The sequence below is a fragment of the Triturus cristatus genome, chromosome 1_1 (assembly GCF_964204655.1).
Source record: "Triturus cristatus chromosome 1_1, aTriCri1.1, whole genome shotgun sequence".
NCBI classification, from domain to species: Eukaryota; Metazoa; Chordata; class Amphibia; order Caudata; family Salamandridae; genus Triturus; species Triturus cristatus.
In genome coordinates this window covers 509903172-509915763 of record NC_140579.1, presented here as the reverse complement: position 1 = coordinate 509915763, position 12592 = coordinate 509903172, and the positions used below count along the sequence as shown (strand labels likewise).

The 12592-nt window shown below is 46.4% G+C and overlaps 1 long non-coding RNA gene across 1 annotated transcript in view; it reads right to left on the bottom strand.

Annotated features, from left to right (window-relative positions):
• The window catches only part of LOC146870490 (uncharacterized), a 956892-nt gene extending 944665 nt beyond the window's left edge, over positions 1 to 12227 (bottom strand). The window contains exons 1-3 of the long non-coding RNA XR_014978232.1: positions 12134 to 12227; positions 11356 to 11478; positions 11194 to 11267 (exon numbers count right to left, since the gene is read on the bottom strand). This is a non-coding gene — a long non-coding RNA (uncharacterized LOC146870490). The remainder of the gene's footprint in view (positions 1 to 11193; positions 11268 to 11355; positions 11479 to 12133) is intronic.
• Between the last annotated feature and the right edge of the window lie 365 nt (positions 12228 to 12592).

The window sequence follows — 12592 nt, the reverse complement described above, 5'->3', positions numbered from 1 at the left end:
GTAGAGGGACATGCTGGGGGTGGTGTTTTAGGGTTTAGGGTAGTGCAGTGGTTTTTGTGTAGTGTAGGGGGTCATGCTGGGGTTAGTGTTTTAGGGCTTAGGTAGTGTATTGGTGTTTGGGTGGTGTAGGGGGTCATGCTGTGGGTAGATTTAGAGTTTCGGGTAGCGCAGTGGTGTGTGTGTTGTGAGGGGGTTGTGCTGTGGGTAGTGTTTTAGGATTTAGGGAAGTGCAGTGGTGTTTGGGTAGTGTAGGGTGTTGTGCTGTGGGTAGTGTTTTAGGATTTAGGGTAGTGCAGTGGTTTTTGTGTAGTGTTTGGGGTCGTGCTGGGGGTAGTGTTTTAGGGTTTAGGGTAGTGCAGTGGTGTTTGTGTAGTGTGAGAGGTCATGCTGGGGGTAGATTTAGGGTTTAGTGTAGTGCAGTGGTGTTTGGGTAGTGTAGGGGTTCGTGCTGGGTGTAGGTTTTAGGGTTTAGGTTAGTGCAGTGGTGTTTGTGTAGTGTGGGAGGTCATGCTGGGGGTAGATTTAGGGTTTAGTGTAGTGCAGTGGTGTTTGGGTAGTGTAGGGAGTCGTGCTGGGGGTAGTGTTTTAGGGTTTAGTGTAGTGCATTGGTTTTTCTGTAGTGTAGGTGGTCTTGCTGGGGTAGAGTTTTAGGGTTCAGGGTAGTGCAGTGGTGTTTGAGTAGTGTAGGGGTAGTGTTTTAGGGTTTAGGGTAGTGCAGTGGTGTCTGTGTAGTGGAGGGGGTCATGCTGGGGGTAGTGTTCTAGGGTTTCAGGTAGTGCAGTGGTGTTTGCGTAGTGTAGGGGGTCGTGTTTTAGAGTTTAGGGTAGTGCAGTGGTGTTTGGGTACTGTAGGGGGTCATGCTGGTGGTAGTGTTTTAGTGTTTAAGGTAGTGCAGTGATGTTTGGGTAGTGTAGGGGGTCACGCTGGGGTAGTGTTTTAGGGTTTAGGGTAGTGCAGTGGTGTTTGTGTAGTGTAGGGGGTAGAGTTTTAGGGTTTAGAGAAGTGCAGTGGTGTTTGTGTAGGTTAGGGTGTTGTGTTTTAGGGTTTAGGGTAGTGCAGTCGTGTTTGGGTAGTGTAGGGGGTCGTGCTGTGGGTAGTGTTTTGGGGTTTAGGGAAGTGCAGTGGTGTTTGTGTAGTGTAGGGGGTTGTGCTGGGGGTAGTGTTTTAGGGTTTATGGTAGTGCAGTGGTGTTTGTGTAGTGTAAGGGGTCGTGTTTTAGGGTTCAGGGTAGTGCAATGGTGTTTGGGTAGTGTAGGGGGTCGTGCTGGGGGTAGTGTTTTTGGGCTTACCGTAGTGCAGTTGTGTGTGGGTAGTGAAGGGGGTCGTGCTGGGGGTAATGTTTTAGTGTTTAGGGTAGTACAGTGGTGTTTGTGTAGTGTAGGGGGTCGTGCTTCCGTTAGTGTTTTAGGGTTTACGATAGTGCAGTGGTGTTTGTGTAGTGTAGGGGGTCATGCTTGGGGTAGTTTTAGGGCTTAGGGTAGTGCAGTGGTGTTTGTGTAGTGTAGGGGTCGTGCTGGGGGTAGTGTTTTAGGGTTTAAGGCAGTGCAGTGGTGTTTGTGTATAGAAGGGGTTGTGCTGGGGATAGTGTTTTAGGGTCTAGGGTAGTGCAGTGGTGTTTGTGTTGTCTAGAGGGTTGTCCTGGGGGTAGATTTTTGGTTTAGGGTAAGGCAATGGTTTTTGGGTAGTGTAAAGAGATGTGCTGGTTGTAGTGTTTTAGGGTAGTGCAGTTATGTTTGGACAGAGTAGGGGGTCATGCTGGGGGTAGTGTTTTAGGGTTTAGGGTAGTGTAGTGGTGTTTGTGTAGTGTAGGGGTCGTGCCGGGGTAGTGTTTTAGGATTTAGGGCAGTGCAGTGGTTTTTGTGTAGTGTTTGGGGTCGTGCTGAGGGTAGTGTTTTAGGGTTTAGGGTAGTGCAGTGGTGTTTGTGTAGTGTAGGGGGTCATGCTGGGGGTAGATTTAGGGTTTTGTGTAGGTCAGTAGTGTTTGGGTAGTGTAGGGGGTCGTGCTGGGGATAGATTTAGGGTTTAGGGTAGTTCAGTGGTGTTTGTGTAGTGTAGGGAGTCAAGCTGTGGGTAGTGTTTTAGGGTTTAGGGTAGTGCAGTGGTGTTTGTGTAGTGTAGGGGGTCCTATTTTAGGACATAGGGTAATGCAGTGGTGTTTGTGAAGTGTAGGGGGTCATGCTGGGGTTAGTGTTTTAGGGTTTAGGGTAGTGCAGTGGTTTTTGTGTAGTGTAGGGGGTCATGCTTGGGTTAGTGTTTTAGGGTTTAGGTAGTGTATTGGTGTTTGGGTAGTGTAGGGGGTCATGCTGTGGGTAGTGTTTTAGGATTTAGGGTAGTGCAGTGGTGTTTGGGTAGTGTAGGGTGTTGTGCTGTGGGTAGTGTTTTAGGATTTAGGGTAGTGCAGTGGTTTTTGTGTAGTGTTTGGGGTCGTGCCGGGCGTAGTGTTTTAGGGTTTAGGGTAGTGCAGTGGTGTTTGTGTAGTGTGGGAGGTCATGCTGGGGGTAGATTTAGGGTTTAGTGTAGTGCAGTGGTGTTTGGGTAGTGTAGGGGTTTGTGCTGGTCGTGGTGTTTTAGGGTTTAGGTTAGTGCAGTGGTGTTTGTGTAGTGTGGGAGGTCATGCTGGGGGTAGATTTAGGGTGTAGTGTAGTGCAGTGGTGTTTGGGTAGTGTAGGGAGTCGTGCTGGGGGTAGTGTTCTAGGGTTTAGGGTAGTGCAGTGGTGTTTGTGTAGTGTAGGGGGTTGTGCTGGGGGTAGTGTTCTAGGGTTTCAGGTAGTGCAGTGGTGTTTGCGTAGTGTAGGGGGTCGTGTTTTAGAGTTTAGGGTAGTGCAGTGGTGTTTGGGTACTGTAGGGGGTCATGCTGGTGGTAGTGTTTTAGTGTTTAAGGTAGTGCAGTGATGTTTGGGTAGTGTAGGGGGTCACGCTGGGGTAGTGTTTTAGGGTTTAGGGTAGTGCAGTGGTGTTTGTGTAGTGTAGGGGGTAGAGTTTTAGGGTTTAGAGAAGTGCAGTGGTGTTTGTGTAGGTTAGGGTGTTGTGTTTTAGGGTTTAGGGTAGTGCAGTCGTGTTTGGGTAGTGTAGGGGGTCGTGCTGTGGGTAGTGTTTTGGGGTTTAGGGAAGTGCAGTGGTGTTTGTGTAGTGTAGGGGGTTGTGCTGGGGGTAGTGTTTTAGGGTTTATGGTAGTGCAGTGGTGTTTGTGTAGTGTAAGGGGTCGTGTTTTAGGGTTCAGGGTAGTGCAATGGTGTTTGGGTAGTGTAGGGGGTCGTGCTGGGGGTAGTGTTTTTGGGCTTACCGTAGTGCAGTTGTGTGTGGGTAGTGAAGGGGGTCGTGCTGGGGGTAATGTTTTAGTGTTTAGGGTAGTACAGTGGTGTTTGTGTAGTGTAGGGGGTCGTGCTTCCGTTAGTGTTTTAGGGTTTACGATAGTGCAGTGGTGTTTGTGTAGTGTAGGGGGTCATGCTTGGGGTAGTTTTAGGGCTTAGGGTAGTGCAGTGGTGTTTGTGTAGTGTAGGGGTCGTGCTGGGGGTAGTGTTTTAGGGTTTAAGGCAGTGCAGTGGTGTTTGTGTATAGAAGGGGTTGTGCTGGGGATAGTGTTTTAGGGTCTAGGGTAGTGCAGTGGTGTTTGTGTTGTCTAGAGGGTTGTCCTGGGGGTAGATTTTTGGTTTAGGGTAAGGCAATGGTTTTTGGGTAGTGTAAAGAGATGTGCTGGTTGTAGTGTTTTAGGGTAGTGCAGTTATGTTTGGACAGAGTAGGGGGTCATGCTGGGGGTAGTGTTTTAGGGTTTAGGGTAGTGTAGTGGTGTTTGTGTAGTGTAGGGGTCGTGCCGGGGTAGTGTTTTAGGATTTAGGGCAGTGCAGTGGTTTTTGTGTAGTGTTTGGGGTCGTGCTGAGGGTAGTGTTTTAGGGTTTAGGGTAGTGCAGTGGTGTTTGTGTAGTGTAGGGGGTCATGCTGGGGGTAGATTTAGGGTTTTGTGTAGGTCAGTAGTGTTTGGGTAGTGTAGGGGGTCGTGCTGGGGATAGATTTAGGGTTTAGGGTAGTTCAGTGGTGTTTGTGTAGTGTAGGGAGTCAAGCTGTGGGTAGTGTTTTAGGGTTTAGGGTAGTGCAGTGGTGTTTGTGTAGTGTAGGGGGTCCTATTTTAGGACATAGGGTAATGCAGTGGTGTTTGTGAAGTGTAGGGGGTCATGCTGGGGTTAGTGTTTTAGGGTTTAGGGTAGTGCAGTGGTTTTTGTGTAGTGTAGGGGGTCATGCTTGGGTTAGTGTTTTAGGGTTTAGGTAGTGTATTGGTGTTTGGGTAGTGTAGGGGGTCATGCTGTGGGTAGTGTTTTAGGATTTAGGGTAGTGCAGTGGTGTTTGGGTAGTGTAGGGTGTTGTGCTGTGGGTAGTGTTTTAGGATTTAGGGTAGTGCAGTGGTTTTTGTGTAGTGTTTGGGGTCGTGCCGGGCGTAGTGTTTTAGGGTTTAGGGTAGTGCAGTGGTGTTTGTGTAGTGTGGGAGGTCATGCTGGGGGTAGATTTAGGGTTTAGTGTAGTGCAGTGGTGTTTGGGTAGTGTAGGGGTTTGTGCTGGTCGTGGTGTTTTAGGGTTTAGGTTAGTGCAGTGGTGTTTGTGTAGTGTGGGAGGTCATGCTGGGGGTAGATTTAGGGTGTAGTGTAGTGCAGTGGTGTTTGGGTAGTGTAGGGAGTCGTGCTGGGGGTAGTGTTCTAGGGTTTAGGGTAGTGCAGTGGTGTTTGTGTAGTGTAGGGGGTTGTGCTGGGGGTAGTATTTTAGGGTTTAGGGTAGAGCAGTGGTGTTTGTGTAGTATAGGGGCTAGTGTTTTAGGGTTTAGGGTAGTGCAATGGTGTCTGTGTAGTGGAGGGGGTCATGCTGGGGGTAGTGTTCTAGGGTTTCGGGTAGTGCAGTGGTGTTTGTTTAGTGTAGGGGGTCGTGTTTTAGAGTTTAGGGTAGTGCAGTGGTGTTTGTGTAGTGTAGGGGGTAGAGTTTTAGGGTTTAGAGAAGTGCAGTGGTGTTTGTGTAGGTTAGGGTGTCGTGTTTTAGGGTTTAGGGTAGTGCAGTGGTGTTTGGGTAGTGTAGGGGGTCGTGCTGGGGTAGTGTTTTGGGGTTTAGGGAAGTGCAGTGGTGTTTGTGTAGTGTAGGGGGTTGTGCTGGGGGTAGTGTTTTAGGGTTTAGGGTAGTGCAGTGGTGTTTGTGTAGTGTAGGGGGTCGTGTTTTAGGGTAGTGCAGTGGTGTTTGGGTAGGGTGTCATGCTGGGTTAGTGTTTTGGGCTTACCGTAGTGCAGTTGTGTGTGGGTAGTGAAGTGGGTGGTGCTGGGGGTAATGTTTTAGGGTTTAGGGTAGTACAGTGGTGTTTGTGTAGTGTAGGGGGTAGTGCTTCAGTTAGTTTTTTAGAGTTTAGGGTAGTGCAGTGGTGTTTGTGTAGTGTAGGGGGTCATGCTTGGGGTAGTTTTAGGGTTTAGGGTAGTGCTGTGGTGTTTGTGTAGTGTAGGGGTCGTGCTGGGGGTAGTGTTTTAGGGTTTAAGGCAGTGCAGTGGTGTTTGTGTATAGAAGGGGTCGTGCTGGGGGTAGTGTTTTAGGGTCTAGGGTAGTGCAGTGGTGTTTGTGTTGTGTAGAGGGTTGTCCTGGCGGTAGATTTTCGGTTTAGGGTAGGGCAGTGGTTTTTGGGTAGTGTAAAGAGATGTGCTGGTTGTAGTGTTTTAGGGTTTAGTGTAGTGCAGTTATGTTTGGGCAGAGTAGGGTGTCGTGCTGGGGGTAGCGTTCTAGGGTTTAGGGTAGTGCAGTGGTGTTTGGGTAGTGTAGGGAGTCATGCTGGTTGTAGTGTTTTAGTGTTTGGAGTAGTGCAGTGATGTTTGGGTGGTGTAGGGGGTCATGCTGGGGGTAGTGTTTAAGGGTTTAGGGTAGTGCAGTGGTGCTTGTGTTGTATAGGGGGTCATGCTTGGCGTAGTGTTTTAGTGTATAGGATAGTGCACTGGTGTTTGCGTAGTGTAGAGGGTCGTGCTGGGGATAGTGTTTTGGGGTTTAGGGTAGTGCAGTTGTGTTTGGGTAGTGAAGGGGTCGTGCTTGAGGTAGTGGTTTAGGGTAATGTAGTGGTGTTTCTGTAGTGTAGGGGGTCACGCTAGGGGGTAGATTTAGGGTTTAGGGTAGTACAGTGGTGTTTCTGTAGTCTAGGGGGTCATGCAGGGGATAGTGTTTTAGGGTTTAAGGCAGTGCAGTGGTGTTTGTTTAGTGAAGGCGTCGTGCTGGGGGTAGTGTTTAGGGTAGTGCAGTGGTGTTTTTGTAGTGTAGGGGGTTGTGCTGGGGGTAGATTTAGAGTTTAGGGTAGTGCAGTGGTGTTTGGTTAGTGTAGTGAGTCATGCTGGTGGTAGTGTTTTAGTGTTTAGGGTAGTGCAGTGATTTTTGGGTAGTGTAGGGGGTCGTGCTGGTGGTAGTGTTTAAGGTTTTAGGGAAGTGCAGTATTGTTTGTGTAGTGTAGGCGCTCGTACTGGGGTAGTGTTTTAGGGTTTAGTGTAGTGCAGTGGTGTATGTGTAGTGTAAGGGGTAGAGTTTTAGGGTTTAACATAGTGCAGTTGTGTTTGGGTAGTGAAAGGGTCGTGTTGGGGTAGAGTTTGAGGGTTTACGGTAGTATAGTGGTGTTTGTGTAGCGTAGGGGTCGTGCTTGGGGTAGTGTTTTAGGGTAGTGCAGTGGTCTTTGTGTAGTGTAGGGGGTCATGCTCGGGGTAGATTTAGGGTTTAGGGTAGTGCAGTGGTGTTTGTGTAGAGTAGGGAGTCATGCTGGTGGTAGTGTTTTAGGGTTTAAGGCAGTACAGTGGTGTTTGTGTACTGAGGGGGTCATGCTGGGGGTAGTGATTTAGGGTCTAGGGTAGTGCAGTGGTGTTTGTGTAGTCTAGGGGGTTGTGGTGGGGGTATATTTAGGGTTTAGGGTAGTGGAGTGGTGTTTGGGTAGTGTAGGAAGTCGAGCTGGTGGTAGTGTTTTAGGGTTTAGGGTAGTGAAGTTATGTGTGGGTATTGTAGGGTGTCATGCTGGGGTAGTGTTTTAGGGTTTATGGTAGTGTAGTGGTGTTTGTGCAGTGTAGGGGGTAGTGTTTTAGGGTTTAGGGTAGTGCAGTGGTGTTTGTGTAGTGTAGAGGGTCATGCTGGGGGTAGATTTAGGGTTTAGGGTAGTGCAGTGGTGTTTGTGTAGAGTAGGGAGACATGCTGGTGGTAGTGTTTTAGGGTTTAAGGCAGTACAGTGGTGTTTGTGTACTGAGGGGGTCATGCTGGGGGTAGTGATTTAGGGTCTAGGGTAGTGCAGTGGTGTTTGTGTAGTCTAGGGGGTTGTGGTGGGGGTATGTTTAGGGTTTAGGGTAGTGGAGTGGTGTTTGGGTAGTGTAGGAAGTCGAGCTGGTGGTAGTGTTTTAGGGTAGTGAAGTTATGTGTGGGTATTGTAGGGTGTCATGCTGGGGTAGTGTTTTAGGGTTTATGGTAGTGCAGTGGTGTTTGTGTAGTGTAGAGGGCCATGCTGGGGGTAGTGTTTTAGGGTTTAGGGTAGTGCAGTGGTGTTTGTGTAGTGTAGGGGTAGTGCTTTAGGGTTTATGGTAGTGCAGTGGTTTTTGTGTAGTGTAGGGGTAGTGTTTTAGGGTTTAGGGTAGTGGAGTGGTGTTTGGGTAGTGTAGGCAGTCATGCTGATGGTAGTGTTTTACTATTTAGGGTAGTATAGTTATGTTTGGGTAGTGTAGGGTATCGTGCTGGGGTAGTGATTTAGGGTTTAGAGTAGTGCAGTGGTGTTTGTGTAGTGTAGGTGTCGTTATGGGGGTAGTGTTTTAGAGTTTAAGGCAGTGCAGTGGTGTTTGTGTAGTGAATGGGGTGGTGCTGGAGGTAGTGTTTTAGGGTCTAGGGTAGTGCAGTGATGGTTGTGTAGTGTAGGGGGTCGTGCTGGGGGTAGTGTTTTAGGGTTTAGGGTAGAGCAGTGGTGTTTGTGTATTGTAGGGGGTGGTGTTTTAGCATTTAGGGTATTGCAGTGGTGTTTGTGTATTGTAGCGGGTCGTGCTGGGGTAGTGTTTTAGGGCTTTGGGTAGTGCAGTAGTGTTTGTGTAGTGTAGGGGTCGTGGTGGGGGTAGTGTTTTAGGGTTTAGGGTAGTGCAGTGGTGTTTGTGTATTGTAGCGGGTCGTGCGGGGGTAGTGTTTTTGGGATTAGGGTAGTGCAGTTGTGTTTGGGTAATGAAGGGGGTCGTTCTTGGGTTAGTGTTTTAGGGTTTAGAGTAGTACAGCGGTGTTTGTGTAGTGTAGGGGGTCGCGCTGGGGGTAGTGTTTTAGGGTTTAAGGCAGTGCAGTGGTGTTTGTGTAGTGAAGGGGTCGTGCTGGGGGTAGTGTTTTAGGGTTTAGGGTAGTGCAGTGGTGTATGGGTAGTGTAGGGAGTCGTGCTGATGGTAGAGTTTTAGTGTTTAGGGAAGTGCTGTGATGTTTGGGTAATATAGGGGGTCGTGATGGGGTAGTGTTTAAGGGTTTAGGGTTGTGCAGTGGTGTTTGTGTAGTGTAGGGGGTAGTGTTTTAGGGTTTAGGGTAGTGCAGTGGTGTTTGTGTAGTGTAGGGGTCGTGCTGGGGGTAGATTTACGGTTTAGGGTACTGCCGTGGTGTTTGTCTAGTGTAGGGGGTCGTGCTGGGGGTAGTGTTTTAGGGTTTAAGGCAGTGCAGTGGTGTATGTGTAGTGAAGGGGTCATGCTGGGGGTAGTGTTTTAGGGTTTAGGGTAGTGCAGTGGTGTTTGTGTAGTGTAGGGGGTCGTGTTTTAGATTTTAGGGTAGTGGAGGGGTGTTTGGGTAGTGTAGGGGGTCGTGCTGGTGGTAGTGTTTTAGTGTTTAAGGTAGTGTAGTGATGTTTGGGTAATGTAGGGGGTCATGCTGGGGGTAGTGTTTAAGGGTTTAGGGTTTTGCAGTGGTGTTTGTTAGTATAGGGGGCATGCTGGGGGTATATTTAGGGTTTTGTGTAGTGCAGTGGTGTTTGGGTAGTGTGGGGGGTCGTGCTGGGGATAGATTTAGTGTTTTGGGTAGCGCAGTGGTGTTTATGTAGTGTAGGGGTTCATGCTGGGGCAGTGTTTTAGGGTTTCGGGTAGTACAGTGGTGTTTGGGTAGTGCAGGGGGTTGTGCTGGGGATAGTGTTTTAGGTTTCAGGGTAGTGCAGTAGCGTTTGTGTAGTGTAGGGGGTCATGCTGTGGGTAGTGTTTTAGGGTTTAGGGTAGTGCAGTGGTGTTTGTGTAGCGTAGGGCGTCCTGTTTTAGGGTATAGGGTAGTGCAGTGGTGTTTGGGTAGTGTAGGGGATCATGCTGGGGTTAGTGATTTAGGGTAGTGCAGTGGTGTTTGAGTAGTGTAGGGGTTTACTCTGAGGGTAGTGTTTCAGGGTTTAGGGTAGTGCAGTGATGTTTGTGTAGTGTGGGAGGTAATGCTGGGGGTAAATTTAGGGTTTAGTGTCGTGCAGTGGTGTTTGGCTAGTGTAGGGAGGTTTGCTGGGGGTAGTGTATTATGGTTTAGGGTAGTGCAGTGGTGTTTGTGTAGTTTAGGGAGTCGTGCTGGGGATAGTGTTTTAGGGTTTAGGGTAGTGCAGTGGTGTTTGTGTAGTGTAGGGGGTCGTGCTGGGGTTAGGGTTTTAGGGTTTAGGGTAGTGCAGTTGTGTATGGGTAGTGTTGGGGGTAGTGCTGAGGTAGGGTTTAGGGTAGTGCAGTGGTGTTTGTGTAGTATAGGGGGTTGTGCTGGGGGTAGTGTTTTAGGGTTTAGGGTAGAGCAGTGGTGGTTGTGTAGTATAGGGGCTAGTGTTTTAGGGTTTAGGGTAGTGCAATGGTGTTTGTGTAGTGTAGGGGGTCGTGCTGGGGGTAGTGTTTTTGGGTTTAGGGCAGTGCAGTTGTGTTTGGGTAGTGAAGGGGTAGTGCTGGAGGTAGTGTTTTAGGATTTAGGGTAGTACTGCGGAGTTTGTGTAGTGTAGGGGGTCGTGCTTGGGGTAGTGTTTTAGGGTTTAGGATAGGAGAGGCAAAAGGTACTCCCTGTAATATTGTTAGGCCCTAGAGGAGGGAGTGCAAGTAAAATATAACAAGAAAAAACCTCTATACTGGCCTATTTAATTTTAGAAATGATCTGAATAGATTCTACATTGCCAAAAAAATCCTGCTCCATGTCATACAATATCCTCATATAACTTTAAACAAACAATTTATTGGTCCTATTTGATTTTGAACCATATTTTATTAATCTTTTTTTATAAACATCTTTTGTTAAACATGATAACATGTACATATAGAAAAGTGATTTTTTTCTTTTTTCAAGCAATGTAATTGATTTTACTCACTATGTTTTTTATATACATTTTAAGTGCATTAGATTTCAAAAAGACATCCTAGACATATAAAAACTCATCATTCAAAATTACTTACATACTCACTCATACTTCCATTCATACACAAATGTGACTCGCTATCTAAAAGGAGGAAAGGCAGGGGAAGGAAAGGAGAGAAAAGGACCCTTAATATGGTCTCAAAATTGACATCCGGTGAGCTAAATCATTCATTTCTCCAAGTCACCATGATGGGAGATATCATTCTCCGGTGCCACTTTGCTGGAAACAAATTTGCGGTCAACGCGCGTTTCAGTGGGAGACCACCTTCTTCAGGACCAACAAGATTTTATTTAAAAATGAAATATATACAATTTTTCAGGATGTCTGTGAGAGAAAAAGGACGAGGGGATAGTGACATTAGCAGGAGAATTTGAAATGAATTCAATTTTAAAGAGGAGATACTTCCTCATATTTGTATATGATTTTGTTTAATTTAGCTCTTATCCACTAATAGTGCTCAGTTACATAGTGGTTGCATCCTATAGCTAAGTGAGATGATTGTCCAGATTGGAAAATAGGAACAACAAATGAAAGGGCTATACAGTTCCTGCTTAGGTTAGTGGTGGGAGGACCGAACAAACTAAGATTAATGATAAAGGTTCCAACCTTAACCCAAATTCTTTATTCAAATGTTTAGGATCAAATCCTACACCACGTGGGTAAAGGCTCATAATTGATAACCTATGAGTCAATGTGCAGCCACCAATATATTTGCCGAGAAGACCTTCTGTACGTTCTCTGAGAGTATGTCAACTACTGGAAGGAGAGACATAGTTTTTACTAAGCAATAATCATTATTTTTTGTCCCAAAAGCAGAGTCTAGTGATAAAGCAGTGCTTTTTAAGTGTCAAGTATACCTGTGGCAGCTAACTCGAAGGAAATTCAAGGAGTGAGATCCATATCAGGTTTCAATAAGTAAGTGGGCAGGATGCTAGGAAGAAGAGAGTAGAATTATATATCTTATAAACACAAAAGCGTTCTGTTTAATGGCGTATAGTCACTTTAATTGGCTTATTTACCCTTTATGAGCATGGGGCCTCTCTCATGAGAGGCAGAACAGGATTGAAAAGTTTCTCTGTTTGTTTCTGAGGTCTTCCTTTTTATAAGCTTGTGCTATTTCCATATATCACATCTAGTACTGTCTGAAAAGTAAGGGAGTATATTGTCACGTTTAGAAAATACCCTCATTATTATAATCATTGTCTTTTTTTAATTATAGATGGGCACATTTCATGTTTATATGCTTCTTACACGGGAGGCATATATTCATTTTTTATGCTTAATCAAAAGAGACCCTGGTATACTCTCTCGAATCTTATGAAGATCGACCAGAATGTTTGAATCATTTAAAGGGGGCATATGCAAAGCATAATTCCTCATTGCGATGTTCACTTTCTATGCTTGAACAAACGGACCCTAGCATGCACATTCAAATCTTATGGAAATCGGCGTCTAGCCGAGATACTTAGACCATAATGTGGTTAGTAATGCTTGAGCCATTTGAAGGGAGCATATGCGAAGCATAACTCCTCGTTGCGATGTAAGTGTTTTGCTATCTATCCAGAATTACGTAGAAACATGGAGATAGCGCTAAATTGTACTTGATGTTTTGCGGAAATTGCCTTATGGTTGCTTTTGTTGCCATATAATTATGACACTATGTTTGGAGTACTAAAAGCTCCAAATCGAAAATTGGCGTGTACGGAAACATTCGGGCTAAGACTCCTATTTGCAAAAACCAATAGAGGGGGCTAACTTCGTTTTTCAGGAAATAATGAATAAAATGGGTCCGCATACCTGTACGGGTCAAAGCCCTGCCGCTAGCCGCTGTCACGATACTCCGAGAGAGTTGAAACTCTAAGTGAGTGTATTTTAAATACATGGCGGTCTCGCAGGATTAGAAACTGACGTAACCTGAACTACGTTGTACTATATCCGTATGAGCGCCATCTTTGAACGGTGTTAAGACGATTTCGTGAAATTAGAAACTAACGCGACCTGAGCTATATTGTATGCAGTGTTGTGCTATATAAAAGCGTGCGCCATTTATGAGCGATGTGTAAGAGGATCCTACTTTAATGAGACTTGATGACACATCAGTAGCTAGTAACTATTCAGGGTGTTCGATGTATAAAGGCCTGGGTCAAACGAACCATGCTGCATTTTTTAAATGATATAAGTATAGCATTCAATTGATTAAGTCTAGGAAACAAATCCTATTTCAGTGAGACTTGGTAGTACATCAAGAGCCTCTAA